We start from the raw sequence: 27,834 nt of genomic DNA, 5'->3' as shown, positions 1-27,834 counted from the left end.
AAAATTCTGATGAATAAAATAAAAGAACTAAGTAAATGAAGATAGATTCCTATTCATGAATAAGAAGACTAAATATTCTTAAGATATCAGTTCTTCCCACTTTGCTTTATAGATCCAATGCAATTCCATTTCAAATCCTAGCAAGTAAGTTTGTGATATTAACAAACTGATTCCAGAGTCAATGTGGAAAGGCAAGAGACCCAAAATAGGCAATACACTATTAAGGAGAAGAACAAAGTTGGAGGATTGACACTACCTGACTTTAAGATTACTCTAAAGCTAAAGTAGTCAAGATAGTGTGGTATTGAAGAAATAATAAACAAAGAGATCAATGGAACAGAACAGAGAGCCCAGATATGGAGCCACATGAATATAACCAACTGATTTTGACAAAGGATGAAAGACAATACAATTGAGCAAAGATAATCTTTTCAACAAATGGTGCTGGAAAACTGGACATCCATATGTAAAATCATGAATCTAAACATAGATCTCACATTTTCACAAAAACAAACTCAAAATGGATAACAGACCTAAATGTAATATGCAAAACTATAAAACTCCTACAGAGAAAATCTGGATTAACTTGGGTATGGAAATGGCTTTTTAGAGACAACGCCAAAGACACAATCAGTGAAGGAAATTCTTGATAAACTATACATCATCAAAATTAAAAATTTTATGGGAAAGACAATGTCAAGAGAATGAGAAGACAAGTCACAGACTGGGAGAAAACATTGCAAAAGACACAATTGATAAAGGACTGGAATCCAAAATATACAAAGAACTCTTAAAACTCAACAATAGAAAACAAACAACTCAATTAAAAAAAATAAGCCAAAGGCCTCATCAGATACCTCAATAAAAAGGATATACAGATGGCAAATAAGCATATTAAAATATGTTCCACATCATATGTTACAAAAATGCAAATTACAACAATGAGATATGAGTACACACCTATTAGAATGATCAAAATCCAGAACACTGTCAACACCAAACATTGGTGAGGATGTAGCAACAGGATCTTTCATTCGTTGCTGGTGGAATGCAGAATGGTACAGCCACTTGAGAAGACAGTTTGGTGTTTTTGTTCAAAACTAAACACTCTCTTACCAAGTGATCCAGCACTTGTACACGTTGATGTTTACCTAACTTATATCCATAAAAAACCAACATGTTTTAGATGTTTATAGCAGCTATATTTGTAATTGTGAAAACTTGGCAGCAATCAAGATGTCCTTTAGTCCGTGAATGGGTAAATAAACTGTGGTACATCCAGAAAATGAAATATTCAGCACTAAAAGAGATGAGCGATCAAGCCATGAAAAGACATGGAGAAAACTTAAGTGCATATCATTATGGGAAGGAAACCAATCTGAAAAGGCTACATACTGTAGGATTCCAACTATATGGCATGTTGAACGGCAAAAACTGTAGAGTAAGAGTCAGTGGTTGCCAGGAATTAGAGGTACAGAGAGATAAATAGGCAGAGCACAGAGGATTTTTAGGGGAGTAAAAATACTCTGTATGATACCATAATAATAGATACATGTCACTCTACATTTGTCCAAATCCATAGAATGTACTCCTAGAGTGAACTATAATGTAAACTATAGACTTGGGTGAATATGTCAATGTAGGTTCATTAATTATAACAAATACACCACTTTGGTGAGGGATGTTAACAATGGGGGAGTCTATGCATGTGTGGGCTTCAGGGCATATATGGAAAATATATGTACCTTCCTCTCAATTTTTCTGTGAACCTTAAATTGCTCTAAAAAAAAGGAAGTCTTAAAAAAAATAATTAGCTGCAAACATATGCTACCTTTCATGATAAAGGAAGGATGACTCCTGAGATGTAGCTCTGATCCCAGGTGGTTGAATCTTGAGCCACAGAGGATTATTTACAGGCCTTGGAACCAAAGGAAGTTTGCTTGGCTGAATTTCAAAATTTGGGGGGCCTGGTGACTCCACCCCGCCCCTCTATTTTTCTTCCCTTTTAACCAGAATGTCTGAATTGGTATTCTGTGTCTGTCCCTCCCATGTATTATGGGAGAAGATAACTTGTTTCTTGAGTTTTACAAGATCACAGGTAGAGAGGAATTGTGCCCCTTTGTCAGGTCATGTACACACTTTACCCATACTTGATTTAATAAGTAAAATGCTTAACTCAGTTCCCGGCTCATAGCAAGTGCTCAATAAGCTTACCTGCTATTACTGCTGCTCTTGTTGTGAAATCCCATTGGACTGTAAAAGGCTCTTGGTTCAGGCTCCAATGTTTGCTCTGAGATGGAGTCGTAGAGTCATGCTATGTTTTCCCTTGGCACATCCATTGATATATAGAACACAGATGCTGCTCTTGGTGAATTGGGCAAAGCCTTCACCCCTTATATCTATTTCACCCATGAATTTACCAAGTAGGAGAGGAGAGTGTGTAAGCAGAGTGATAAGCATTCTAACCACAACCTATTGAGGCTTATACCCAAAATACGCCTCAAGTTCCAGGGTAGCACTAACCCAGAGCTGAGTGACAGGAGAGTATAATAGAGGACCCAGAAGAGAATTCATATCTATGGTAAGAGAAGCCTGGGCATCTGGACTAGCCTCCATACCTGTGCAAGACACTATGGGCTCTGGATGAAATGCATCGTCCTGATATAGAGGAGAAAAAGACCTGGTCAAGGCACATCTCTTGGGACAGGCAATGGCAGCAGACAGAGAAATCAAACTAGTGTCTTGGATTATAACAGTAGTAGCAAGTTTTGGAACAAGTAAAATTTGGCTGAATAGTTGTGAAAGCCTCTGATTTCAAGAAGGTGCACCAGATTTGAGCTTTATTAATAATGGGGAAGTCACCGAAATCAAGCCTTTGCATATGAATCAGTACCTCTTGTTATTGTGGGATATTACAGGTGATTGAGAAGCCCAGGGAAAGCTCAGAATTCTCTGCCTCTTTGGATAGAGATGTACTCTGGGGTTGTCATCTGAGATGACATTGTTTATTCTCCAAACTATAGTATATTTGAACATTACATTTCCTATATTATCATCATTCCTTAACCATTATCATCATTGTTATCCTCACTGCTTTGTGAAAAGAGCAAATTTGCATTATTTTACTGAGATGTTATTTATTATTAACATTTAAAAAATTTTAAATACTAGTAATGATAAAATAATGTAATAGCTAGCTATATTAAATTAGACTGTTATTTATATTGCTTCATTAGGTCTCCAAGTAATATTTGATATTCCATTTTTAAAGCTATTTCTCCAAGTCTTTTCAGAAGGTCTGAGAACTCTACTATCATAATTCCTTTAATTCCCTTTTGGGTCAGAGCTTCAGGTCATAGTCACTCACTCTCCCTTCCCATGGTGATGTTCCTGGGAGGCTATTCTTTGTTTTACACCAAATGACAGAAGGCATCAGCCACATACAGTCTATCGCACTAGAGGCTACTCCAGCTGCTTGGTACTCAAAATTACATTTCTCTCCCTTCCATCACATAAGAAAGCTTTGATATTCCCAACAATCATTTACTTCTGGCTGCAATTCAAATGTGCCCAATGATAAAATAATGAGCTTTTCTGCCTATCTTAGCTTTTCCAACATTTTATGCTTATTTGTTTTATTACACTATGATCTTGGGTTGGGACTAATTTTCCCAGTTTTTTTTCTCTGGCACCTATGGCATGTGTTGGAGATTCTATTTGCACAAAGAGGCCTTTGTGGGAGATTTTGTTGGCTTACTATCCATTCTCCTGCATTTGCATTGACACCCTCTCCTCCTCATACTGCTTTGAAATAGACTGGTGGTGCATTGTAGACAATTAAAGGGGGCACCTTGGAGAATTAGAGGAATAAACCCAAGGCACCAGAGTGCCAGTAGATACATGCTTTGCTTCAGACAAGAGAGATGATAATAAGGGCTGGAAAATTATAACAACAGTAAAAATAAAACAACTACTCTAATATTTATTAAGTGACTTCTAAGTAGTTTATGTACATTATCTTATTTCATCCACACATTATATTGTAAATGCGTATTAGTACAAATTCCATTCTGAAATCGAGGGGTTCAGAGCCCAGGGAAGTTATGGATCTTTCCACAGTTGCCCCGTGAGCATGTTGGAGGCAGGATTCAAATCCCGCCAGGCTGATCTGCAGCTTGCTCTCTTAACCGTCACACACGTGCCTCCTCCTGCTTGATAGGACTGTGTCACACCTGTTGATGATAATTCATTTTATTCATGAGGCATTTGGAGTTGCAAAAGATCAGCTGCTTTTTAGCTTCATAATTTCCAAGGAGTCCATAGGTTCAAACCAGAAGAGAGGCCTTGAAATCTGCAGGAGTGCAAAGGATTGGGGGACACCAGTGCCAAGTAGTAGTGATTCCACATCAAGCAACCTGAGCCAGACCTGAGCTGGGCTTACCAAGAGTGCTAGCAAGTGGTTGTTTCTCATACTCAGGGAGAGAGAAGAAATCTTGTGTTTTCCTAACTGCTCATGTTCCCTGTATGGGAGAGTGACAAGCAGCTTCCAACAAGACTAAAACGGTTGCTGACTGTATTCTGGTAAGAGGATCATGATTAGATGGAAGATCCCAAACCCTTTTATAATCTGATTAAATTTATGGACACCCCTCCCCAGAAATATGTATGTGTGGGTCATAGCAAGTTCACATCTGAGTCCAGGCGGTTTAGGCTACAGGGACTAAAATATAACAATCTGAGTTAGGAGTTGGGCTCACATTGAATAATAATCTAGCTGGGTCTTTGAATCTTCAGTGTTGGGTGGCAGCATTTCTTTTTAAAAAAATATTTTAATTGATTTTTAGAGAGAAGAAGGAGAGAGAATAAAACATTAATGTGAAAGGGAAACATCAATCCACTGCACAGCATGCCCCCCACCCAGGATTGAGCCTGCAACCTGGGTATGTGCTGTGACTGGGAATCGAACCAACAACCCCCTTGGTGCATGGGACAATGCCCAAAACACTGAGCAATACCAGCCAGGTCAGTGGCAGTATTTCTTAAGGAAGAAAGGAAGCATCATTCTTGACTTTGGACAGGTAGCACCATGACATCTGGAGTAGGAAGAATTCCAGTTGGTCCACCAAGATTCCTGGCACCTGATATGCACACACCTTTTTCCAGTTATTCAACCAAACATGAATGTAAGGACTGCTGAGGAGGGAATTTGCAGATGTAATTAAGGTCACAAAACAATGGCTGTTAAGTAGGGAGATTCTCTGGGTGGGCCTGACTTAACCACATTAGCCCTTTAAATATCTTTGAGAAGAGGAAGTCAGACTGAGGTGTGAGAAGGATTTGAGGCATCATTGCTGCTTTGGCAATAGAGGAGGCCACATGGCAAGACATGTGGGTGGTCTCTAGGAGGCAAAAACAGCCTCTGGCTGATAGGCAGCAAGGAAACAGGACCTCAGTCCTATAGCTGCAAGATGAATTCTACCAACAAGAATGAGCTTGGAGCTTTGACCGGTTTGGCTCAGTGGAAAGAGCGTAGGTCGGAGGATCATAGGGTTCCAGGTTTGATTCTGGTCAAGGGCACGTACCTTGGTTGCAGGCTCCTCCCCAGCTCGGGCCCTGGTCAGGGCTCTTGCAGAAGGCAACCAATGTATTTCTCTTAAGTTGATATTTCTCTCTGTCTTTCCCTCTCTTTTCTCCCGAAAAAAAAAAAAAAAATCAATGGAAAAAAATCCTTGGGTGAGGCTTAACAACAAAACAAAGATGAGATTTTGCCCAGCTGGCGTGGCTCAGTGATTGAGCGTTGATCTATGAACCAGGACAGGCTCGGTGATTGAGCGTAGGAGCACATGTCCAGGTTGCGGGCTTGATCCCCAGTAGGGGTCCTACAGGAAGCAGCCAATCAATGATTATCTCTCATCATTGATGTTTCTATCTCTCCCTTTCTCTTTCTCTCTGAAATCAATAAAAATATATTATAAAAAAACAAACACAAAAAGAATGAGCTCGGAAGCAGATTTTTTCCTTGGAGTCTCCGTATGAGAGCTCAGCCCCTCCAGCACTTTTATTTCAGCCTTGTGATACCCTGAGCAGGGGCCCTGCCATGCCCTGTAAGACTTCTTACCTATAGAATTCTGAGCTAATAAATGGGCATTGTTTGAAGCTGCCAAGTTTGTAGTAATTTGTTACATAGCAATAAAACATGAATACACTGTCTCCCTAGGCTGTTCATGGGAGCTCCAGAGAGAACAACGTTTTCCCACTTCAACAAGTGCCTAAAGAGGCAAAACTGATCTCTCTCTGCCTTGTGTACATGCATGCACCGTAGGCACTTTAGTCCCTAAGCTTGGAGAACTAAATTTAAAACAGCTGGTCTGAACTGACCAACTATATAGAAAAAATCTTACTGTAGGAATCTTTGAATTTAAAAATGTAATTATATAAACATTGATTTATGTATTCCCCTTTTCTTATCAAATATGGTGAAGCCAAATTTTTATTTTAAACATGTACTCTAGCCTCCATCTTGCCTCTTTTACTGAAATTCTCAAAATGGGCCTTATGGCACTCCTAACATCAACTTTAGTATGACCAACCAGTTACTAGAGAAATTACAGTCATACCCACAGGACTGAACGTTAGTCACAGAGCCTTGGTTATAGTTCTATCTCTGCTTCAACTTATCATGGTTAAGTCACTAAATTCTCTCAGCTTCATGTACTCATCTGGCAAGTGAGGGATTTAGTTTAATTATTTCATCACTGGCGCCCCGTCTACAGATAACACCTTGAGTTTATAGACTTCCATGATAGGTAAACCTATAGTTTCTTAAAAACCAGTGATGTTCAATAAATATTTGACTTCTGATTTTTAGGAACCTCATGCACATCTTGACTATCTCTTCTTTTTTTGTTTTGTTATTTTAAATGTTGTTTTTGTTATTTTAAATTTTATTTTTTCCATCACTTTTTATCCCCTCTATGACCTCTTCCACCTCCACCCAGCCCCCTCCCATCCTGCGATCAACGCACTACTGTCCATGTCCATGAATTCTCTCTTTTTTTCTTCTTTATTGCTCAATTCCCAACTGCTCCCAACATCTTCTGAGCTGTCTGCCTTCTCTATCTATGAGTCTGTCTCTATTTTGCTATCTCACTCTTCTAACTTGTCCACTCAGGGGCTTTCAATCTGATGGGATGCATCCTCGCCTACCTCTCCTTAGGCCCTCTAGTAAAGGAACCAGTGAACTTTCCTTCCACCTTGTCGCATTTCACAGACTTTATAATAGAAGCCAACAGCTGGCATGACCATGGTCCATGAATCCATTCAGAGAGTGTGTGGGACACTTTTTGTAACAGGTGAAAAAGCTGTTGTCTCTTGGTGGAGAAATCTGTGAGAGACTCTATCTTCCATCCTGATCCCTTTTCATATCAAACATTTTTTAAAATGAGAATCAATACATAACTAAATTAAACTAACACATTTGTGAGGTTATCTTGAGATGGCAACACCTTTATTCCTACAAGGTGCCTGAAATGCAAGCAGGTATTTTGCACAGAAATGCTAAGTCCTTAATCAGTACATCAAAGTGTCTCCAGGTTCCGAGCCTGATAAAATCAAATAATCAATTGCCCTATAATATTGATCTGGATACAAGCAGGATTAAAAATATTATCTAAAAAAATTCTACCTCCTGATTAACTATTGTTGGGAGTTTTCAGAATTAATCCTTTTCACTTCACTCTCAAAGTTGGAAGCCAAATACCCCAACTGTTGAATCTGCCGATCACATCCCACCAGGGTATGAAAGCTCCTAAGAGCAAACAGGAAAAAGATCTGCCACCTGCAAAGAATAATAAAATAAAGCTGCACTTCTCACTAACTCCACTCCTAACAGTCCCCAGCTGCTGCTCACATAGAAAATCATGTTGTTCTAAAACAATAATGAATTTGAAAACATCTCATGCTTCAGAAATCTGCTTTCAGAATTATTATAAAATTCTGTATTCTACAAGCAAAGCCCCATTAATCCCCCTATAGACTTGCTTCTTGCTGTACTTCTCAGGAGCTGTTTTATGTGCACAACAAAGCATTAAAATATTTTGTATAAACAAATAAAGGAGGCCTGGATACTGAGTAGTGTCAAAGAGCTTTACTTTTGGGCAGTGTTAAATGCCAATGGCAGTTAGGTTAGCAGCTGAAAAATCACTTTAATCATGTAGTTGCTAGAAATGTCTCCAGTTACCTTAAAAAAAAAAAAAAAAAAGAAGAAGAAGAAGAAAAAAAGATCTAGCTAGAAAAAAACTCAATGCCCTGCCTTGTCATGAAAGAAGATAGAATCTTTAGCCAAAAGATGCTTGTAAGACTATGTGAGACATCTGCAGAAAAGGTTCAGAGGTGAGGAAAATGTCCTGAGCGGAGGGGAAAATTCAGATAGAGAAACCCAAAGACCAAAGGCACTGCTTCAGGGAGGAAGCAGAAATATGAATCCTTATTTACCTCCCTCACTCAACAAACCTGTCAGCTACTTACTATTTACTAGGCACGGCACTAAGCTAAAGGTAACAAGACGAATAAGACACAGCCCTCAGAACTTTTGGTTTAAAATGTTAGAGAAAAAATCCCAGATTGGGGTGGATAAGAGAAATAAAATAGAAATGAACATAAACCAGTATTTGGGTCCTGCCAAGGGAACACCAGTATGGGTGCCATTTTTGCACGGGTCTCAGTGTGGAACAAGACATCTTTAAAGTTGTACAGCATATAGAAAAATGAAACATAAAACACCAGGTCTGGTATCATTTAGGTGGGACCTGTGTGCAAGAAGTTGATTGGACGAAGCTTAATGGTGAGAAAAGTCCATGCGGGGTTGTTGGCAGGCAGGAAGGATAGCGAAGAGGGTGAATTGGGTGATGAGCTTTCCTTCAGTTTCTAGAGCTCCATGGAGGTAAAAGGTTTTGTCAAGATTTGATACTTTGGTCTTGTACAGTGGGCTCTGACTCCTCGGTCTGGATGGCTACTACTTAGCTAAGTCCCTTTAAGCACCCATTGAAAATACTTATGCAATCGGGTTGAGTTTCCTAATGAAGAGAAAAAGGCTGCGAGCTGCACTGACAGCTCTTGAACCCCGATGGCACACTTCTCGCAGAGATCCCCAGAAGCTATATTGGAGCAACTCTTTGCATTTGCCATTTGGTTAAGTAAAGGTAAAATGCAGAGACTTCTCCCTACTGGGTTGCTTGATTTAAGAGCGACTGGCTAATTGGGGTTGTATTCTTTACTTGAAGAGGGAAGAGGAAAGGAAAGAGAGGTGATGAAAGTAAAAGGCTGGAGAGCAAAGCAAGACCATTTGGTAGCAGATTTATTTCTTGCTTAATATGTAATTTACTAAGCCTTCAAGCTTAAAATTACAGTCATCTCTCCGTATCCAAGGGGGATTGGTTCCAGGATCCCCCATGGATACCAAAATCTGTGGATGCTCAGTTCCTTATATAAAGTGGCATAGTATTTGCATATAACCTACACACATCCTCCTGTACATATACGTTAAATGATCTCTAGATTACTTGTAATTCCTACTATAATTTAAATGCTATGTAAATGGTTGTCATACTGTATCATTTAGGGAATAATGACAAGAAGAGAATCTCTAAATGTTCAGTACACATACAAAAATTAGCAACAATATAACTTTTTTTCCCCAAATATTTCTAATGAATAGTTGGGAAAATCCACAGATATGGAACCTTTGGATATAGAAGGCCAACTCCTTTCTTATCCCATCTTCACTCCAAGCAAGAGATTCTATTCAATAGTTGATGGGATATTTTTGTTTTCTTAAAAGCTGGTTTCTCTGATAAACTCTGGGCAAATCTCAACAGGCTATCTCATATTCATAATATTAGATGTGGTTTGGTTTAATGGCATGACTTCAAGGAGCCCTGGAACTTTCATCTAATATTAGCACTAATAAAATAATTGTGATACCTTGGTGAGGCAAGCTCCTTTACCTATCTGAGCCTCAGTTTCCCTAAGATGCATGACTTTGATGGTTTCCAGAATTGTATGATATTCATTTTGAGGCAACTGAGCATCACTGATATACTTTGTCTTTCATATCAATGGTGAGCCTTTGTTTTGGTTACAGTAAGTCTTGCAGGTCCCAACAACACATTTTGTTGCCATAATACAATACTGAAAAAAAGCACATAATTTGGGGGTAGATTTAGAGTATTTATTTATCAAGAAGCTACTTTTGAATTATTATCTGATTTAGGCCTGTAAGTTTTACTTGGCCTAAATGAATTTAGAAAGTGGTGGGAAAATATTTCCCTACTATTTGCATAGGTATGCTTTGCTATGATCCATCAAACTCCCCTGAGCTGAGGTCTGCTTTGTTCAAAACTTGCACCCGTTGTTGTCTAATATTCTAAGCCCCCAAACAAAAGCAAGGAAGGAAAGCATGCTCAGGCAAAGGACTTGAGACTGTGTGAGCAGGAATGTGAGAAGCAGCATGCCAAGGACAAATTCAAATGTAAGCATTTGGAGGATTAGTGTCCTAGGGAAAAGCTTTTTCATATTCTCCATTTTTGACTAATCAAAATAAATCTTAAAAATTACACTGCTGAGAATTGTTATTTTTTTCTTTAGAGAAAAACTGAAACAATAGTCAAAAGCATAAGTGGCAGGTCTATAGCTACGATGACAGTTATGAATAAGTAGCACATAAGATCCTTCAGGGTGGATTCTGGGAACTGACTACACAGTTCAGGAAGATCCTGGACTTGCAATTAATTATTCAGAAAATTCTCTCTTTGCTGCTAAGTAAACACATAATGTTTGCTGGCAAGGGAATTTGTTTGAATTCTCAGCCCTGAAGCTGAGCAGTCAGGCAGAGCTGCTGCACACATTTCTAATTACAAAATGAGGAGGTTCCTAAGAGAGGTGTTCCTGGCTTTGCAGCATGACCCTGCTCTAAGAATCTTAGCCTGAGGAATAGGAAGATGGTTAGACCTTTGGGGTTGATGGGAAAACTGGTGTTAAAGAGAACTGATTAGCAACCTTAAGTGAAAGGAAAATGGGAGATGTAAACATGACACATTAACAAATGTCTTGTCTTTTCTCAAAGGAGTCATTATTAGGATGGGCAGTACTGGGGATGCTCTCCCTAAGAGGATCTGAGGTTGCAAAAGGCAGCAAGGCCTGCAGCCAGAATCCAGGGAAGGAAGGCCCCAGCCAGCAGCAGGAAAGCCCTGATCATCCCTGATGGCTGGTCAAGCCTAGGGACCCTACCTGTGCATGAATTTCATGCACCAGGCCTCTAGTACTATAAATATAGACCTAGAAACCATCCTGGAGATATGACCTTGAGACAGAATTAGAGACATCCCTCGTTAAGATGCTAATTGTCATGATTAAAATAATGACAGGATAACCAAGGGAGAAGGGAAGATGAATGGGGACTGCATTCTGGGAATGACAGCATGTAGAGAACAGAGAGAGAGGAAGGCAATTCCTACAGAAAGACAGGGAAGGATGAGTAGGAACGCATAAAGCACTGAAGGCCCAAACTTCTGAAAGCCAAGGGAGGGGACAGTTTCAAGGAGGATGGATGATGTTCATCAAGACCCAAGGGCTGTGAGGATACCAAGGAGGATAGGACAGAATTGAGGTCCTAAAGTAGCCTTAGTAATCTTCAAAATAGTGGTGTCCATTTTGGGGGAAAGGGGCTAAAGAGTGGGTGGGGAGTTTAGAAGTAGAAGCATCTTGTGTAGTGATCAAAATATAAACCTATCTTCTTTACTTACAGAGAAAATTAGGTTTGGAACTCAAAATATTGGGCATTGAAATGCCATGGTGATAGACAAAGATTTAAAAAAGTAAACATTTATTCAAAATGATACCTTTTCTATTCTTATTTCAAACCTGGAAATCCACTTACTCTCATAAAATCTAAAGTAAATGGAACCAATAAACAAAGCATGTCTCATTCTGCATGCAGTGCAAAACCAGAGGTATAGCATTTCCATGACTAATATTTGTTGAACTTTATGGGCTACCTTTTGAAATTTATGAGTAGCAAGTAGAATTAATATTATACAAATATTACCTGAGTAGTTGCTATCTTTCTGGGTGACAGTGGACCAAGCAGTCTATATCTGCCTTTGTAGACCTCACACATTCCCCCCCCACCCTCACCCTCTATTTACTAGTTATGGTAAGGCTGCCATTACATTAAATACTTGGAACCACTCTTCAAACACAATACTGGATGGCTCAGAAGTGAAGGATCAGACACCTCCTCTGATGTCTGATACTCTGGTTTAGGTTCCGTCTGCTATTGACCTACTACTGACTCGTTATTTCTTCAGTCTTCAATGTTCCTTTTTCTTTCTCTACTAATCCAGCCTTTTAGTGCCTGCCTGGCACCTTCCAAAGACTCTACAAAATTTCACTTAACTTTCCCAACAAACTTGGAGAGAAAGGCAAACAATCCTTGTTTATAAATGGAAAATTAATTAATTGAATCTAAATCCAAATAAGATATATGGGGTTATATTTTCTCTGGTTCCCTATCTAAAACCACAACCCCTTCCCAATACTTCTGATATCTTCTTCCTGCAATATTTTTCTATCTAACCCTTATCAGCATATGTTTACTTATCTTGTTTATAGTCTGTCTTCTCCACTAGAATGTAAGCTGTCCACAGAAAAGGAGACTTTGCTGTTTTGTTTATGCTGTAATTTCAGGAATCATCTAATAGGTGCTCAGTAAATATTTGTTTAATGAAAAACTGCATTGAATATAATCATCCTATATAATAAAGAGGTGATATGCAAATTGACCATCACTCCAACACACAAGATGGCCGCCCCCATGTGGTCAAAGATGGCCACCACAATATGACCGGCAGGGAGGACAGTTGGGGGCAATCAGGCCTGCAGGGGAGGACAGTTGGGGGGGGGTTCAGGCCTGCAGGGTAGGGCAGTTAGGGGTGATCATGCTGATGGGGTGGGGCAGTTAGGGGCAATCAGGCCAGCAGGCAGAGGCAGTTAGGGGAGATCAGGCTGGCAGGGGGACCAGTAGGGGCGATCAGGCAGGCAGGCAGGTGATCAGTTAGGAGCCAGCGGTCCTGGATTGTGAGAGGGATGTCTGACTGCTGGTTTAGGTCCAATCCCCTAAACTGACAGTCGGACATCCCCTGAGGGGTCCCGGATTGGAAAGGTTGCAGGTTGGGCTGAGGGGAGCCCCCCCCCCCCACCTGTCCCCATGCACAAGTTTCATGCATCAGGCCTCTAGTATACTTATATTGATGTGTAACAGATGTGAAAATGTGTGATTGATAGATATGTAGATGTGTGTCTGATCCAGCATTCACATAAAATAAGACTAAGTTCCCAAGTTTATTTTGTTTGATTTCCTGCAAAGTCTAGAGTTGAAGATTTAAAGACAAAACCACCAATATTCTAATATTGTCCCATCATTACTCTTCTGTGGCTGTACTGCTTTGTCAATAAACTGGGAAATTCCTTCCTTTTTATTTTCCTCTTAAGTCCATGGAAGGTTGACAGTTGAGAAGCTTGGATTTTTCTTCCAGCCCTGTTTGCTCCTGTTAAATCCCTGGCTGCCTTACAGCTGCTTTCTGTCTTTTCCCCTAGACAATCTCTCTATTACACTTCAGGAGTTCAGTGCCTTTTGGCATGAGATCTTTCTATGATCTGAGAGGCCCAAATACTATCACTTGAGTCATTTGTAGGCATTGAAAACCATAAACATTTAAGACTAGATGATATTGTAGAGTATTTATTGCAAGTGAAAGAGGGAAAAAGAGAGAAAACAGGACCAAAGATATTGTATGGAGCAAGAAAGTGAAACCCAGAGACTATCTAACTTGTGCAAGGTCACAGCATAAGTGAGTGGTAGAGTAGAGAGTAGCATCCGATCCTTGGACTTACACCCCTCTGTGTATGCTATCAATGGTCCTCAACCTGCTGCATAAGAGCACAGCCTAAGGCAGTGATGGTGAACTTTTTGAGCTCGGCGTGTCAGCATTTTGAAAAACCCTAACTTAACTCTGGTGCCATGTCACATATAGAAATTTTTTGATATTTGCAACCATAGTAAAATAAAGACTTATATTTTTGATATTTATTTTATATATTTAAATGCCATTTAACAAAGAAAAATCAACCAAAAAAATGAGTTCATGTGTCACCTCTGACACGCATGTCATAGGTTCGCCATCACTGGCCTAGGGGCTTTGACAAACTAAGAGGAGTCCGCATTCACATCTTATTATTTTATTGGTCTGGAGTGGTGCCTGGATATCAGTAGTTTCTAAAAGTCAAGTGATTCTGATGTGGGTCTAGGGGTGAGAGCCACTGAATTATTTCTTGCCCCTTCTCAGTACATTACCTAAATGTAGCCATTTCTGGATCCATTAAAATAACATATTTAACTTGCTAATCTATCCTGTTCTGAGAAAAGACAACTCCTTAAGTTAACATCTGTGGGTTATAGCAGTGTCTTCCAAAGTATGATTGGTTTATGCTGATCACACAGATCAGGAGAAATGTCAGGTCCACTGTCAGCTGGGGAGTGCTTGGTTGTTACTTCCATGGCTACTGGATTTTGCTATTTCTTCTCTTGGAGTTCCAGGGGAAATATGAGAGAAGGACAAAAGGTGGGAAAAAATAACAAGGTCAGGGAGGCAATTGGGTATTTTTGGGAGGCTGTCATGAAGGTGCAGTAATATTTAGAAAAAGAGTTGGAAAAACTCCATTGGGATATATCATAGCAGTTCTTACCAACTTTCTTTCAAGACAGATAATCTTTTAGAGCTTCCTGAGCATAACTGTGAAATACTCAGGAGGAAACCTTATAGAACAGTAGAAGAGGGATCTGAAATAGATGTTGATAGGAATGTCAGACAAGCTGGACTCGGAAGGCTTTGGGCCAGTATCAGGAAGTAGCACCCATCACCAAGCCTTCACAGCAAGACCCAGACTGATAGCACTCATCCCTTCAGCATATCTTTTAGGCTCAGCTTTTAGGCTCAACTTCCTTTTTTGTCATGCTTTTATCCATTCTCATAGAAAATTTATAAAAAATTTTCAAATTTACTTCATTTCTTGGGACCATGCTCCACTTTTGCATATGCTAAGCTTTTTGGGGAATGTTCCTCAGAGGCAGAACCTGAACAATCTGGCAGTCGTGGATGATATCATTAATTTAAGACAATGTTAATGATGGACCCACTGTAAACTGAATTCAGATCTGATTGTGATGTACCTTGAGTTACATTCAAGAGCCTTTTTCCTCTTCTGGAGTAAGTAAACAGTCTTTTGAAAGTTGCTTTACTACTTTTAGGTCTCTAGAGTACCAATGGGTACACTAAAGCAGACATGTAGCTATCAAAGCCCTTTACCCTCATCAGAGTTATTCCAAATCTCTTATCTTAGTCCCAAGGATCAGCCAAATCCTAGAGGGCTCTGGGTCAATGTGTCATTCTGCCAACTCAAGGCAGCAAAAACATCAGTCATCATTGGAAAGGAAGGACATTTTCTATGAGTCAACATCACATCTCCCTGTATATTGAGCTTTCAGTATTGACATGTGCTCCCGGAAGAGCCCTTAGAGAAGTCATTTGGATGACACCACTGAAATGCTAGTAACTGGAGGCCTGAGGTGCAAATGCAAATTTGTTAATATAGGCTAAAAAATTTGAAAAATAATGTCATGCTAGAAAAGCTTAAATCTACCTAATTGCTTGTTGCCTTGAGTCTTGAATATAACCTTCATTTGACCTGCTCCTTCTGTTATCAACCAATCTCTCCTCCTTTCACTGCCAATTCTCAGAGAATTGACCTGGATGTGCTCTTTTTATTTCTTCAGAGCATTATATATTATCTTCAATTAATTTGACTTCTGTTGCCATCATTATTCTTTGAAAATTTCATCTTAGAAAAGAACCATTCTTTATGCTCCTTTTAGCTTAAGTTAGTGCTTTACACATATTAGGAGTTTAATGAATGTTTTAATATAACAAATATGCAGGTTGATTATTATATTATCAGAGTCCACTCCTAACCACCTAATATCTCTATCTCTATATCTCTATCTCTATCTCCATCTCTATCTCTATCTCTATCTCTATCTCTATCTCTATCTCTATCTCTATCTCTATCTCTATCTCTCTCTCTATCTATCTCTATCTCTATCTATCTCTATCTCTATCTATCTCTATCTCTATCTTTATCTCTATATATCTCATCTCTCTCTCTCTCTCTTTATCTCTCTCTCTCTCTCTCTCTCTCTCATCTCTATCTCTCTATCTATCATCTATATCTATACCTACATACTAGAGGCCCAATGCATGAAAATTCGTGCAAGAGTAGGCCTTCCTTCCCCTGGCTGCTGGCACTTCCCTCCGGTCCCAGGCTCATCGGGAAGGACATCCAGAATGACATCCAGAAGACTCCCAGTCTAATTAGCATATTACCCTTTTATTATTATGGATATATGTTGTTGAAAACTCTCTAAGACAGCGGTTCTCAACCTGTGGGTTGTGACCCCTTTGGGGGTTGAACGACCCTTTCACAGGGGTTGCCTAAGACCATTGGAAAACACATATATAATTACATATTGTTTTTGTGATTAATCACTATGCTTTAATTATGTTCAATTTGTAACAATGAAAATACATCCTGCATATCAGATATTTACATTACAATTCATAACAGTAGAAAATTACAGTTATGAAGTAGCAATGAAAATAACTTTATGATTGGGGGTTACCATAACATGAAGAACAGTATTAAAGGGTTGCAGCATTAGGAAGGTTGAGAACCACTGCTCTAAGAAATGCTATTGCCTTTTCGCACATTCTTTTTTATTTTTAATATGATTTTATTGATTGAAGGAGAGGGAAAGAGAGATAGAAACAACAATGATGAGAGAGAATCATTGATCAGCTGCCTCCTGCACACCCCCTACTGGGGATCAAGCCTGCAACCCAGGCATATGCCCTGACCAGGAATGGAGCCATGACCTCCTGGTTTATAGGTTGATGCTTAACCACTTATGCAACATTGACTGGGCTCCTCACTTTCTTGAAACTGTTTTTCCTTCATGGGATAAGGAATATAAACACCACTAGATTTTGAAGCCAAATTACATTAATTGAATCCTTGATTCAGCACTTACAATCTGTGTGTGACTTTAATAGAACCACATCTTTGTAACCCCATTTTTTCCCCCTCTATAAATCTATTTCCCCTCTATAAACCTATTTCTACCAGGATCAAATGGACTCATGTTTGTAAACTAATCAATGCACATATCTGTAAATACATATATGCATACATACACTTTAACTCTAAATTGACCCTGTCTCACTTTACCTACCTCACTGTGTTGTGGGAGGATAGCGTTACTGCTTTGTATATAAGAAAGTACCTAGCACAGATGAGGCCTGGCTGATGAGACAGGGTAAGGCATGCATGCATGGGGAGGAACTTTCAAGCAGAGGGCGTAGCTAGTGCAAGAATGCTAAGGAAGGAAAGAGTTTGCCTGTATACGGAGAAATAAAAAGATTGACTGATGTGCTTGAATATAGGGACCGAGTGCAGGAGTGATATAGGATGAGTCTGGAAAAGTAGGCAGGGGACAGATTGTAAAGAAACTAGTAAAAATTTGGATTTTATTCTAAGTGCAATGGTGTGTCACTAGAAGCTTTTGAGCATGGAAGTAGAATTATCCCATTTAAGTTTTTAAAATAGCACATTGGCTACTGTGTGGGGAGGAGACGGCCATGAGGTCAGCATGGAAACAGGGAGATGAGTTAGGAAGTGTTGCAGTCATCAAGAGGCTAACTCATGGGAAGGCAGTCCCGGAGATAAAAACAGTGGACACAGGGACTTGTTGTGGAGGAAGGGTCAACAATCAAGTACAAATGCTTCTGCTGGTATTTAATGCTTCTCATAATTTGGCTACAACCGTCTGTTCTAACCTTAACTTACACTTCACTCCTATATACACCCCTTTGTGCCGTCCAAGCTGGAAAACAATTATGTCCCTTTTTGCATTTCCGCCCTCATGCCTTGTTCCTGTCTCCTCAATAAAATGCTTTCTTTACATAAATAATCTTAAAACTTTCTGATTATGAACATGTTCCCATAATATGTGCATATTGTTTGTTTTCATAAATTACTAGAGGCCCGGTGCACGAAATTCGTGCACTGGGGGATGGGGTCCCCTCAGCCAAGCCTGCCCCTCAGTCCCGGAGCCCTCAGTGGATGTCCTACTGATGGCCACAGTCTGGTAGCAGAGGCTCGGTGCAGGAGTCCTGTGTGTGTGTGTGTGTGTGTGTGTGTGTGTGTGTGTGTGTCTGCTGGGGCCTGCCCCCAGCCGTGCCACATAGGCTCCGAGCAGTTGCCGTGTGTGTGTGTCCAGTGGTGGTCTGCTCCCAGCCACATTGGAAGCTCAGAGTAGGCGTTGTGTGTGTGTGTGTGTGTGTGTGTCTGCTGGGGGCCTGCCCCCAGCCACACCTTGGAGGCTTGGAGCAGGCACCCCTCTCTGTTGATCTCTCAGGCTCCTGGCCTCCACTGCATGTTGTACTTCTCCTTGAGCTGTGGCCAGGTTGGGGTGCCCTTTCCTGCTGTGGGATCACCAGGGCGACCCAGGGGCAGGCGCACAGGGGGGCTGGCTGCAGGCCGCCCTTTCCTGCTCTTTGATCACTGCCGCAGGCACACACGGGGGCTGGCTGCAGGCCCCCCTTTCCTGCTGTGGGATCACCAGGGCGACCCAGGGGCAGGCGCACAGGGGGGCTGGCTGCAGGCTGCCCTATCCTGCTGTGGGATCGCATCAGCAATCCCATGGGCAGGCAGGTGCACACGGGGGCTGGCTGCAGGCCGCCCTTTCCTGCTGTGGGATCCCCGTGGTGACCCAGGGGCAGGCGCACATGGGGGCTGCCTAGAGGCCGCCCTTTCCTGCTCTGTGATCGCCACAGCGATCCCACAGGCAGGCGCACACGGGGTCTGGCTAGAGGCCGCCCTTTCCTGCTCCGTGATCTCCGGGGGATCCCATGGGCAGGTGCACACAGGGGCTGGCTAGAGGCCACTCTTTCCTGCTCAGGGATCGCAGCTACGACCCAGGGGCAGGTGCACACAGGGGCTGGCTGCAGGCCGCCCTTTCCTGCTGTGGGATCTCCAGTTGCTCATCCCTGGCAGGGGCTGCCAGGGAAGAGGCGGTCGCCTGCCTCTTCCCTGCCCTCCTCTGGCTTCTCCGATCACCGCAGGAGGGTGGGCAAAGGCAGCCGGTTCTCTGATCCAGGGCCAGGGGCAGTGCCTCCCGGCTCTTGCCTGCCGCCCGTGTTTCCAATCACGGTCCTTCCCCTATGGTCTCCCATCATTGCCCCTATGTATGCAAATTAACCGCCATCTTGGTTGGCAGTTAATTTGCATATCGCCCTGATTAGCCAATGGGAAGGTAGCGGTTGTACGCCAATTACCATGTTTCTCTTTTATTAGATAGACTATGCACATATATTATTAATGTGGTAAATATTAGTAAAGACTAATTTTTAAAACACTTAAAAAGTGAATACAAATAAAAGTTCTAATAATTTCACCCTCCACTCTGGGAGATGTCTTGTGAGCCTCTACTCCCACCCCATCCTCCACCACCTTGGAACCACAGGTGAGCGTATCTCTAAGCTATCAATTTCTACAGACACTTTAGTTTAACTCAAGATACTTTTCCTATGAAGTTTTTCTTAATCTCTTTCTTCTGCTCTGAAGTTTCATAAACACTTGAATTCTGCCACCGTATTTAACTTCAGCAATTGCCATTCACCATTTTTAGTGCTCCACTCCATCATGTGTTTCTTCACCTGGGTAATAGGCCCCTTGAGGGCACTGACTAATATCTTATACTTATTTTCAGTGATATTAACATTTGTTGACTGGAGGAAGAGTCTAATGGTAATAAAAGATCTTTTTAGTCATAGACATCAAAGGCCATTCAATCATTCAACAGAAATTGTTCATGGAGTGTCTAAAATAGATCAAGTGTTCAAGTTGCTGTATATCAAGAAATAACAGGGCCAAAAAGGCTTCTTCTTTCACAGAGCTGACATTCACGAGGGAGGGCTGTAGAAAATAAATAACAGTCCAGGATAATTTACAAGAATGAGTGATTAGTTCTATGGAGAAAACCATGTAGTGAGGACGCTGGTTGGGGTTCATGGGATGAATGATGGTCTCTGAAGAGGTATCATTGTGTCTCTCTGTCTTATATGATGAGAAGATTCAGGAGAGTTAAGCTTAACAGAGGTTTGTTATAGAAGCTTGCCATTCCAGGTATATGATTTACCTTTCACCATCTATTTAGCTATGTGCCTACTTCTATGATCATTAACTTTATTCAGAATTCCTTTACCAATTCTAATTTTGAAAGGCTAGTCAGTAACTTGTAAGTAAGTATAATAAGTAAGGCTAATGCTAGCTGCTATAATAAGCAAATCCTCAAATCTCAGTGGCTAAACACTATAGAAACATAATCTTACTAAGGCAACAGTTCAATGTGAGTTCATGACCTTTGGAAATCCAGACTCCTTTCATCTTCTGTCTCCATTCTCCTCTATTCCCTCAGATGGTGGGGGAAAGAAAGGGAATGATCACACATGGGAGAATTTTGTGAACATGTAATGAAAGTGGTGATGTGCACATTCTAATATGAGGCTATGGCTCCTTGCAGAAGTGCCTGGGAAGTGTAGCCTTGGTGTGCTTCTAAAAGAAGAAGAAATGGGTTTTATGAAAGCCTGCCCAGTTTCTGCCACAGTTTGCTTCTCCAGAATTCCTTTTTCTAAGGTCTGAAAAATATCTACATTTAGATCACCATAAAGCCAGAAAAAACTGCATATGGTTTGATTGAGTGAATTTATCTCCAATGATTATTTTCACTCACTTATTTTAACTTGATACTGTTAATATCATGCATCCTACTTATCCCCACAAACTGGCCCCTTTTCACAAATATAAGCAATAAATCAGATTCAGTCTTGAATTACAAATGCAATACTTCACTGCAGAATTTTTTGCTATGTGGGGAAATCCACAGAACATATTTTCCATCTCATTACTCTCAATGCCTCAAAATGACCCAGAGCAACACCTCTTCTTCAGATAAGGAAATGGTTGGCTACACTAGCTGCTAGAATGACTAACAATAAAGTGTGTAAATTTGTTCCATCATAAGCTCTTTGCCTTACAGTGCTACAATAATTTTTGTTGCTCTCTTTACTTGTTACATGTAATCTAAAAAAGCAGCCTCAATTATTTTGGCTTGTTAATGTACATAAATACTTATCACTTCTTTCAATTTGTGTGGAAGGTGATGGGGCAGTGTTTTGACTCTGCTTTGCTTATCGTCACCATGGCTTTTGCATATTAGGCACTATTTATGCTTTTTGGAGACTCTGAAAATAAATGGTGATGCAGTAAGCTTACCACTATCCCTAGGCTGAGGATAATTATTATACTAATATTATTGGAGTTAAATATGTAACTGAGAAAAGTTAGGCAAAAATATATACAAATGTGTCCAGTTCTTATGTATTCAACTGGGACAAGTGGTGCTACACAGCTTGGAAGGGCAGCATCAAGGAACACAGACTCAGGATTGCATTTAGCTAGAGGTGGAGTCAATTAAAAGAACCTAAATCAGGGAAGCTGAGGTAGGAAGCCAGATTGTAGTCAGATAAATGAAGTCAAGCAAGAAATTCACAGAAGAGAAGAGATGATCAATGTAGAAGGTGTAGAAGGTGCAAGACGGGGAAGGAATCTCCTGTAAGGAAAGGTTGAGGAGAGCAGTTGAGATTTAATTCTCCCTGTGCTTCTCATCTTGTCTCCTCCCTGACCACTCTCAGCACCCTGGTTGGAGCTCCCATAAAATTCTGCCTTCTTTATAAAGCTCCCCTCTCTGCACAACACAATGGAGGTGCAATGGACATCATAAAGATTTCCTTCCCTGTCTTTTTGTGGCAAGTTGAGGAGATGACTATTTTCAATGGCTTACTCATGTACATTTAATGTAATAATTTATCTGTTTATAACCACTCTACCTAATTTAAGCAATTATTTATTATGTAAACTCTAGGAACGTATCTGTGAGACTTCTGAGCAAAAGTGGAGAGAAAATTCTGTAAGTTAAGGGACAGAAAAAGTCGCTTACAAAAAGCAAGAGTCAGATTAACAGCAGAATGCTCAGTTGCCACACAGAATGCTAACATATAATGATACAATGTCTACAAGGTTCTGAAGAAAAAGTGTTTTGAACTGAGAACCCTGTATTTACCAACTTACCACACAAGTACTAAGGCAAAAAGAAAGCCTTCGAAGTGTGTCACCCATGTCTCCTTCCTTTCATCTTTCCTTCCTTCCTTCAAGCTTTCCTTCTTCCTCCCTTCTCTCTCCATCCCTCTTTGTCTCTCATCCATCCATTCATCCATCTCAAAGAATATATCAAAAATATGAGTGTTTTTCTCTGTGTGGCAGTATTATAGGGCATTTTAAATTTTCTATTACTTTTCATATTTTCTTTTCTTTCTCCCTCTTCCCCCGCCCCCCCTTTACAACTCATTACTATTGTTGCTACTTCTATTACCAGCACAGCTACTAATTATTAAATATATTTTATTTCCCAGGTTCTGGTCTATGATATAAATGTTCTTTACAGTGACTTTTTGAGAAAAATGAAACTCAAGTGTATTATTTATAAAATTAAAGTAGTGATATTTATAATTTAACCCTCTACTCAACCAAATAACCATTCTTTAGTACTCCTTTTTACTGTGTTAGTCTTTTAATGGGTGGGGAAACACATCGCTTCACCAGGCAACTCATCCCTTTGATGGAATTTCTAGGATCCTCTTTGTTATTTCGTGCTGTATTTTGTTCTAGAGGCTTCCCTGTACTAAATCACAGACCATATCAACTCCTTGTTAACATGTACTATTTGAAGATGACAATAATCATGTGAATGTTGATTTTCAGATTTATAATGGAGTTTGATGAAATGAATATAATAGAAGTCTACAAAAAAAGATGTTTTAACATTTTGAGAAATGAAAGTAAATGGATAGTTCAGACAAAGCTATTTCATACAAAAAGACTAATAAACATAAAATGAATTATCAAGGAAAGGAATTGGAGAAAGACTGTTAGTGGATTTGAGTCACTTGGATTTATTTTTCAAAGAGTGTAAGATTAGTGAAAACTGAGAACAATAAAATTAAAGTCAAAGGGCAAGATGGAGCCAGCGAGATTATACCTCTGCCTTTTTTTTCAGGTCCCAGTCAAGGCTAGGCTAGGCTGTGCCTCAGCAAACTTTAGAAATACCCAGGGCAAAGGAAGTGATGAGGGAAATCAATGGGTTTAGGGAAATGTCTGCATTTCAGCTCAGCCAGAAATGTCAATGGCAAGTGGCAAAAAATTAGCACTTATGAATAAAGAAAGAATAAATAATCCTTTTTGTCAAAGGAGGTGTTTTGTTTTTGTTTTTCATTTTTCCATTCAGGTAAGTTTGTCAGTAAGTGCTCCCCAGATAAGGTACTCTGTGAATCTATGACAATTTATACCAGACAAAATCACATTTGAGAATTTGAAAATCTATACCATAGTTTTAAGGAGATAGGAGAAAGTGTCGTAGCATATTTTTTTGTGTGTTCTTTCAAGAAAAATGGACCCAAACCTGTCCTATCCGATGTCTACCCATCTGAGTGAAGTGCAGCTCAGTCCTTCCAGGTGCTCAGGCCAAAACTTTAGGAATCACCTGACATCTTTCCTCTTATACCTCACCTTCAACCCAAGGGCAAAGTCTATTGGATCTGCCTTTAAAATTAACGCTGACAACAATAAAAAAAAATTAATCCTAAATCTGACCTCTGAATCCTGCTTCAACCACCACAGCCAGACCTCTAACATCTCTTGCCTGACCTATTGCCATGGCCTCCAAACCAGTTTCTGTGTCCACTCTTATCACCCCACCAAGTATCCTCAATACAGCAGCCTCAATACAGAGAAAGCAGAGCATATCCTGCCTCTACTCGAAACCATTCAAGGGCTTCTGTCTTAGAGTAAGAGCTGGATGGTCTTCTATGGTGTGTAGAGTCCCACATGATCTGGCCCTAATTACCTTCACTCCAGCTACTGACCTCCTTGGAACTCCTTGAAAGGGCCAGGACAGCTCAAGGCCTTTCTATTAAGTGTTTCCTCGGCCTGGAGCACTTCTGCAGATAAACACATGGCTTGTTCTCTGTTTTCCTTCAAATGTTTGCTAAAGGACCATCTTCTCATAATCCTGTTTAAAATAGCAACACCATGCTAGCATTCTCTGCTCTTTAAGCTGCTTTATTTTTCCTGACAGTTCTTATCATTTCCTGATACACTGTATAATTTGTTTCACTTATTTATTCATTTTTCTCCTCCCAAGTAAAATACTATGAACCTTGCTGTTTTATTGTCTTAAGTCTTTCTTGCTTATTTGTTTAGGGCAGTTCCTGGCAAGTAGTAGCTGCTCAACAAATCTTTTTGGAATACATGTTATTGTTTATGAAAAGCATATGTTCCATTTTGTAAAGCCAAGTGTTTCTTTGGTTTCATTTTGGCAGAAAAATGGGTGCATCATAAGATAGGGTGGTAAGATTTGTCACACTGTTCAGGATGACAAATAATGACTAGCTTTTTCATTAATGAAGTCCTGGAGAAACACCTTTGAAAATTTTTAAAAAATTAAAAATAAAGTTATATTTATTCACTGTCTTTTAAAAATATTCTAACTATGTATTTCATAAATATGTGCTCCTTGAAACAAGGATGTTAACTGAATGGAACTTTACATATTCTGGAAAAATATTATAATGGCATATGATATTTTTTGGTATATATACTTTTAATTGCTTTGAATTTTGTTTAGCAAATAAGTGCCACAGTTTTAAATAGGTGTGAAATGGAATGTAAGGGCCTAAGGAATCTGGCACAGGGAGAATTTCAAGGAATGTGAACCCTCAGTTCAAAGTTGGAGAGGTCTCCTGATTCTACTCTTGGAGTGTTTCTGGGCTGCCTTTTGGCCAGTCCCAAGCTTTGGACTCCAAGAGTTTAAACCACCCGTGGGCAAACTACTGCCCGCGGGCCGGATCCGGCCCGTTTGAAATGAATAAAAATAAAAAAATAAAAAAAGACCATACCCTTTTATGTAATGATGTTTACTTTGAATTTATATTAGTTCACACAAACACTCCATCCATGCTTTTGTTCCGGCCCTCCGGTCCAGTTTAAGAACCCATTGTGGCCTTCGAGTCAAAAAGTTTGCCCACCCCTGGTTTAAACGGTTCTGATCATGGAACCCCCTGGTCAGCAGATGCAGAGTTGGGTTTCTCTTCTTAGCAATGTTAGATGGAGCAAGCAAATAGAGCATCCCACCCAGTCACATGGCGAGAATTAGGGAGGGCCTTCTCCTAGAGAAAGTCACCGAGACTTTGCCTATACAAGAAGCGTTTCCAGAGTTATTTGTAAAATACTTAATTTCTAACTCGTATTTAAAGTACACAGATAGAAAATGACTAAGTAGTTGTTCCTTCTCCATAAAGCCCATTATTTATCCTTCCCACACTCCATCTGCTGTGCGCCTGTTGGTTTTTCAAGTCTTGTGATAGTTCTCTTCTTCGGGGAAACATTTTCCATTTTCTCCAAATCTGAGTTAAATGCTTTCCCTCTGGGCTTCCATAGTACCCTATACCTCCCAAATCAGAGCGCATGCATTATAGCTGTCCTTTTGTTCACTCTGTTCCCCAAGAGTGCATGCAGCTGGCTATGAAGGCAGGGGTAGAGTGGGTGTTGCTTCTGGGTGGATCCTCAGTACTGGAGCACTGTCCCGTAGGGTTGGTTGTTCTATCAGTAGAATATGCTAATGTCTTCCAAACTGGATCAGCTTATACAAATAATAAATAGAAATGAGGAAAGGAGATCATAAAATATTAAGCAACAAACTATTTAAGATTCTAAAAGTGATATTTTAAAAAATTGCTTTTTCTGTCAATAGGACTAGATCCCCAAAGCAATACTTATTCTTTCTTCTCCTTGTCCCCAACACTCAGAACCAATCTCAGAAACAATTTATTTTAGGAAGAAAATCTTTGACATGTAAGCTAGTGGCTTCGTATTATAAGATACAAAATGAAATTAAACTTATTTGTTTTGGTTCCTTGGTCATCACTGCCGCCTATTGCTGATAAGAGATGCCTATCAGATATTGTTGAGAGTTTGATTTCACCTACAGATATCCTTTTCTGAACGCATTCAGGCTGTTCTCTTCCCCTTTTGCTTTGTGCCTTTAGCTTTCACCGGCTTAAATGAAGTCTTATGCAGAAGCAGAAAAAAAGAGCGAGAATTCAAAGGAATGTGTCTCTAGTGTGCAATTGATTTTCAGCAGTTTGCTATTAAATCTTTAAATAATTAAATACAAGAGAAAACATTAAAGCAACATTCAAAAGCCAACCATATGTTGAAAATATAAATGGAGAGGAGGGTGTGGAGATGGCCATAGAATTAAAAGTGCTCTTCATTAAGCTTGCTACACTGGTCATTTCTACGCATGGCCCGCATGCAGGACCTTCTGCCAGGGTGGGCTGAGCTTAGGGAGCAGGAAATCTCTTTGTTCGAAGGAGTTTGCCAAGAGGAAAGATCGGCAAGTAAGAAGACACAAACCAAGATGGCACGGGTGTAGGAATGATGAGTGTGTCATCAAACGATCCTTCAAACAAGTTGTTCTGTGGTTTTTCTTTTTATTATCTGGAATGTTTCCAAGATAGGGAACTTGCTTCCTTTGAAGAACACAAGGCCTGAAATGCAAGGTGGCGAGTCAGCAGGGCTCAGAATACAGAGTGCTGCCATACTGTGGCATGGGTGTGGGGTTGTTAAACTCGAGGTAGAAAGCTGCACTGTATAATGAAAGGAAGAGGGGAGCGGGAGAAAGCCGGGGTCCTGGACACAGAAAGCATACAGAGTGGCTTGCAGCACAAACGCGTTAGGCTGTGCTGAAGTCCTCACCCCTAGCGCCGCAGAATGTGACCTTATTTGGAAATAGGGCTGTTGTAGATGTGATTACTTAAGATGAGATCATGCTGGAATAGGGTGGGCCCCAGATCCAGTAGAACTGGCGTCCTTATAAAAATGGGAAATGTGGACACAGATACATACAGGGAGAGTGCCACGTGCAGATGAAAGCAGATTGGGGTGATGCTTTTACAAGCCAAGGAAAGCCTCAGGTTGCCAGAAAGCCACCAGGAATGAGGAGCGAGGCAGGGGACACAGTCTTCTCCACAGCCCTCAGACGGAACATTTTGGACTTCCAGCCTCCAGCACTGAGACAATAAATGTCTGTTGGTTTAGCCACTCAGTTTGCGATACTTTGTGATGGAGGCTGTTCCAGACTCATACGCTGAGAAGTTCGCGTCCTTTTTCACACTCGTACAGTTTCGGTAGCATTTCTCCTCATACAACATTGCTGCTCGCGCAGCAAAAGCCCCCAGGCGGTACTGCTGCACGCCCATTAGCTAACACCCTCATACTACACTGCTTTGTGTCAAGTAGCAAACACACGGCCCACTTCTTCCAGCTCCCGGCAAAGTGCCATCCTTGCTCCACCTACATGTAATATCGTACTCTTCCACCCAAACCAGGTCCTATTCCCAACACTGCTTCAGCTTATTTCTAAGCACTTATCTTATTGTTTGTCTCTCTCCACTGGCATTTAAGTTTCATGAGGGCAAAGGCTTCATT

The 27,834-nt window shown here is 40.5% G+C and overlaps 1 pseudogene; it reads right to left on the bottom strand.

The window, feature by feature from the left end:
- LOC118650639 overlaps positions 1-27,605 on the bottom strand; it is a 50,827-nt pseudogene extending 23,222 nt beyond the window's left edge.
- Positions 27,606-27,834: the final 229 nt, after the last annotated feature.

The sequence above is a fragment of the Myotis myotis genome, unplaced genomic scaffold, assembly GCF_014108235.1.
Source record: "Myotis myotis isolate mMyoMyo1 unplaced genomic scaffold, mMyoMyo1.p scaffold_m19_p_3, whole genome shotgun sequence".
Taxonomy (NCBI): domain Eukaryota; kingdom Metazoa; phylum Chordata; class Mammalia; order Chiroptera; family Vespertilionidae; genus Myotis; species Myotis myotis.
Note: the sequence above shows the minus strand (reverse complement) of the source record. Positions and strands in the feature narration are given on the sequence as shown.